Genomic DNA, 5,500 nt, shown 5'->3' on the forward strand with positions numbered 1-5,500 from the left:
ATAGCCTTTTAGCCTTCTTAGAGGACATGTGAGAGTCTAGTCTAGCCAAGAGAGCTGTGGTTGATTGAGATGGTTATGTTATGTGTATAGGCAGAGGCTAGATCAGTATATACACAGGCGGGATATTATCCGAGACATCCGAGGTGAGTCTTCTCACTATACATTACCTGGAGTGGTATTTATGTGTAGACCAGAGGGTCTTTTATGCTATGTGTATGTATGAGAGTATGTGCATTGTGTTATATGTATGCTATGTTTTGTATAGACCGGACCGGAGGGTCCAACGATATAGAACGGACCGGAGGGTCCAACGATATAGACCGGACCGGAGGGTCCAACGATATAGACCGGACCGGAGGGTCCAACGATACAGACCGGACCGAAGGGTCCAACGAGCTATGACCGGACCAAAGGGTCCAACGAGCTACGGGACTGGAGGGTCCCGCTAAGACACGTCGGACCGGAGGGTCGTATTGTAGCCTCGAGTGGCGTATGTGTTGTATGTGGTATATTGGGGAACTCACTAAGCTTTTATGCTTACAGTTGTTGTGTGATGTGTTTCAGGTACTAGTGAGGATCGCGGGAAGGCGCCGGCATGATTCGTACACACGAGAGAGGATTTATTTATATGAGATCTTGGGACATGTTTTGTGATGATACAGAGATTTATTATTATTTTGTGATTTTTATGTGGTGGAAAGTATGTTTTGAAATGAAAAATTGTTTTGAAAAATTGGGTGTTACAAGTTGGTATCAGAGCCTTGGTTTGAGGGATTCGGGTGCACCTTCGGGTGTATCTGAACTCAAACTGAGGATTTGAGAGAATTTCAAAATAAAATTCACAAAATTTTATTAAAGAGTAGAATGTTTTGAAAGAGCAGAGCAGAGCAGTGTGTACGATCAGCCAGCGCCCGAACGGTGATTTCCCAAAATACCCTTACCTTATGTGTTATGAGATATTATGAGATATTATGCATGCTAGAGTAGGCTAGGTAATCATATTAGGACTAGAGTGGCCTGATTTGTGATGCCTTAGCCTAGAAATGATTTTGCTGCTATGTGATGCTTGAGAGCGAATAGGTAGCAGTGAGGAGCTGTTGAGAGGCCTACCGAAGGGTAGCCTATGCCAGTGAGATATTGTCTACTTGTGATCTGGGATCCAAGGAGGAGGACTTAGAGTGAATGCTGATGCGGTGTGGATGGTAGTATAGGGCCCGTACTACTGAAGACACCGGAGCAGCGCACACCCTAAGTAAGAATCCATTGGGTACTAAGGAGCAAGTAGGGTTGAGTTATCGAGTGCGAGTATACTCGAGCGAGTCTCTGATATCTTGTGTTGTATTTCAGAGAGACATCATGGTTGGGACGCGCCACCGGCCAGGGACTAGCGAGGGGGTTGTGAGCGATGAGGAGCTCCGCCAGATGATTCATGATGAGGTGGCTGCTGCCATCCGTGCTGAGATTCCAGAGATGTTCGGGTCTATCAAGACCACGATGATGGAGGCTTTTGATGAGCGGTACGCCGCTCTTACTGATGCAGCTGTTGCTGCGGCCACCGCAGCCGTTGCTGCTGCCAGGCCGCAGGGGGGTGACTCGTTGCTATACAGAGAGTTCAGCAACACGAAGCCACCAGAGTTTGATGGGACGCAGGATCCGATTGCTGCTATGAGATGGATTACCGATGTTGAGGGTTGTTTCTATACCTGCTCGTGTCCAGAGCATCTGAGGGTTCGGTTTGCGCTGAACCAGCTTCGCTTGGGAGCGAAGGACTGGTGGAAGTTTGTGACGGCAGACTTCACTACTGCAGAGCTGACTGCAGTAACCTGGGAGAGGTTCACCACGATGTTCCGAGATGAGTATGTTCCTCCGGTGGAGAGGGAGCGATTGGCTCAGGTGTTCTTGACCCTCAAACAGGGTACTGATTCGGTTATTGTGGTTACCCAGAAGTTTCATGAGAGGGCGATGTTCTGCCCTGAGCAGGTGTCTACTGAGCAGGCACGTATGAGCCGGTACTTGGGTGTTTTGAGGAGGGATATACGGGAGTTCGTGTCGAACTCGACTTATCGGACATTTGCTGAGCTCCAGGCAAATGCCCGGAAGAGGGAGATTGAGCTGGAGACGCAGGCCAGGGAGGAGGCCGAGTCTCAGAGGGTGGATCGGCGACCGGCACAGTCTCAGCCGGCAGCCAAGCGGGCAAGGCCCGCTGATTCGAGATCTGGGGGTCCGAAGGGCCGCACTTGTGGAAAGTGCGGCAAGAGCCACGAGGGGACATGCAGAGCTGGGGTGTGTTATAAGTGTGGGAAGGAGGGGCATTATGCGAGGGACTGCCCCAAGGGATTCACGGTTTGCTTTCATTGCAACCAGACCGGCCATCGGAAGGCCGAGTGCCCACAGCTACTGCAGAGATCAGCGCAGGGATCTGCGCCTGCTGTTCGAGCTACAGAGAGTCGGCCGGCGAAGGCCGAGGCGCCGAAGGCTCGCGGGAGAGCCTTCCAGTTGACAGCGGAGGAGGTCCGCGCAGCACCCGATGTGGTAGCTGGTATGTATTCTTTCCTCGCTTTATATTGAGTTTGTGATATTATGCTTATTTTGAGGTATGCATAGGTACATTTCTTGTGTGTTCTGTACCTGCTTTGGTGTTGTTTGACTCGGGTGCGAGTCGGTCATTTGTGTCGATAGCGTTTAGTCGACACATCAGTGTTCAGCGAGAGGCGTTGAGTCGACCTCTACGAGTTTCTATAGCCGACAAGCGAGCAGTGTATGCTACTGATGTGATTCGAGGATGTGTACTCGAGATCTTCGGTGTTGAGTTCCCGATAGATCTGGTCCTGATTGCTATGGGGGACGTATGTGTCATAGTAGGCATGGATTGGTTGAGCCGATTTGGGGCTGTGATAGACTGCGAGCGACAGTTGGTGACGATACGAGACCCCAGTGGGGGAGTACTTACGGTGTACGGCGAGGGTACCCGTTCTGGCTCAGCATTTTGTTCGGCCGCTAGAGCGAGGCAGAGTCTACAGCAGGGCTGTAGTGGGTTTGTGGCTTATGTGGTGGATACGAGAGTAGATGCAGAGAGACCGAGGTCGATCGATGAGGTCCCGATAGTGCGCGAGTTCCCGGATGTTTTCCCTGAGGAGTTGCCGGGTGTGCCTCCCGAGAGGCAGGTAGAGTTCCGTATTGATTTGGTTCCGGGGGCAGCGGCTATCGCCAAGGCGCCCTATCGCCTTGCGCCACCAGAGATGCAGGAGTTATCCTCGCAGCTTCAGGAGCTGCTGGGGAAGGGGTTTATACAGCCGAGTAGCTCGCCGTGGGGAGCGCCGATCCTTTTTGTCAAGAAAAAGGATGGTTCACACCGGATGTGCATTGATTACCGGGAACTGAACAAACTGACGGTCAAAAACCGTTACCCCTTACCGAGGATCGACGATTTATTCGATCAGTTGCAGGGAGCGTCTTGGTTTTCCAAGATCGACTTGAGATCTGGATATCATCAGATGAGAGTACGAGATGAGGATATCCAGAAGACAGCATTCAGGACTCGTTACGGGCATTACGAGTTCGTGGTGATGCCTTTCGGGCTCACCAATGCATCGGCGACATTCATGGATCTCATGAACAGAGTATGCAGACCGATGTTGGATCGTTCGGTGATCGTGTTCATCGATGACATATTGGTGTATTCGAGATCCAGAGAGCAGCATGAGGAGCATTTGAGAGAGTTACTTGGAGTTTTGAGATCGGAGAGGCTTTATGCCAAATTCTCCAAGTGTGATTTCTGGTTACGAGAGGTCCAGTTCCTAGGGCACCTCGTTAACCAGAATGGGATTTTGGTCGATCCGGCCAAGATTGAGGCAGTGATGAGTTGGGAGGTGCCGAGATCCCCCACCGAGATCAGGAGTTTCCTCGGGTTGGCCGGCTGTTATAGTAGATTTATCAGGGATTTCTCCAAGATCGCCGTGCCACTCACCAGATTGACCCGGAAGGGTGTTGCTTTTTTATGGGGCCCAGAGCAGCAGGCCTCCTTCGAGACACTTCGCCAGAGACTGTGCGAAGCCCCGGTGTTAGCCCTTCCGGAGGGAATGGAGGACTTTGTGGTGTATTGTGACGCATCGATATCGGGGCTGGGAGCGGTGCTAATGCAGAGAGGGCATGTGATAGCATATGCATCGAGATAGCTGAAGCCTCACGAGGCGAGGTATCCCACCCACGATCTGGAGCTGGGGGCAGTAGTGTTCGCCCTCAAGATCTGGCGTCACTACCTGTACGGGGTTTGGTGTACCATATATACGAACCATAAGAGCTTGAAGTATTTGATGGATCAGCCCAACCTGAACATGCGTCAGAGGAGATGGTTGGATGTGGTGAAGGACTATGATTGCGAGATCCTGTACCACCCGGGCAAAGCTAATGTTGTAGCTGATGCCCTGAGTCGCAGGGCAGAGAGTGCCCCGATACGAGATGTTTGTATGAGATTGACAGTGATGACTCCGGTGTTGGACACCATTCGAGGGGCGCAGGCTGAGGCCATTAGGCCGGAGAACCGGAAGAGAGAGCGGGTTATCGGACAGGTATCGGAGTTCGTTACCGATGGTCGAGGACTTATGACCTTTCAGGGTCGGATTTGGGTACCGTTCGTGGGTGGAACGCGTACCATCTTGATGGAGGAGGCGCATAGATCGAGGTTCTCGATCCATCCCGGGGCCACTAAGATGTATTTGGACCTGAAGAGAGAGTATTGGTGGCCCTGTATGAAGAGGGATGTTGCATGGTTCGTAGAGAGGTGCTTGACCTGTCGCAGAGTTAAGGCCGAGCACCAGAGACCGCATGGTAAATTGCAGCCGTTGGAGGTTCCCGAATGGAAATGGGAACAGATTACCATGGATTTTATCACCAAATTGCCGAGGACTGCTAGGGGCGTCGATGCAATTTGGGTGATTGTGCACAGGTTGACGAAGAGCGCTCACTTCCTTGCTATCAGTGAGAGCTTTTCGGTTGAGAGGTTGGCAGAGTTGTACGTGAGGGAGGTGGTATCACGGCATGGAGTGCCGATCTCGATCGTCTCAGATCGAGATGTGCGTTTCACTTCCAGATTCTGGAAGAAGTTTCATGAGGAGTTGGGTACGAGGCTGCATTTTAGTACCGCATACCACCCACAGACAGACGGGCAGAGTGAGCGGACGATTAAGACGCTCGAGGACATGCTTTGGGCATGTGTATTGGACTTTGGAGGGAATTGGGACACATATTTACCCTTGGCAGAGTTTTCCTACAACAACAGCCATCATTCGAGCATCGGTATGCCACCCTTTGAGCTGTTGTATGGGAGGAGGTGTCGGACTCCCATTTGCTGGGGTGAGGTCGGGCAACGTGTGATGGGTAGTACGGAATTGTGCTTCAGACGACCGAGTAGATTCAGCAGGTCAGGCAGAGGTTACTGACGGCCCAGAGCCGTCAGAAGAGTTATGAGGATAGACGACGGTCCGAGCTTGAATTTCAGGTT

The sequence above is a fragment of the Lactuca virosa genome, chromosome 8, assembly GCF_052849685.1.
Source record: "Lactuca virosa cultivar CGN04683 chromosome 8, Lactuca_virosa_CGN04683_v6, whole genome shotgun sequence".
NCBI classification, from domain to species: domain Eukaryota; kingdom Viridiplantae; phylum Streptophyta; class Magnoliopsida; order Asterales; family Asteraceae; genus Lactuca; species Lactuca virosa.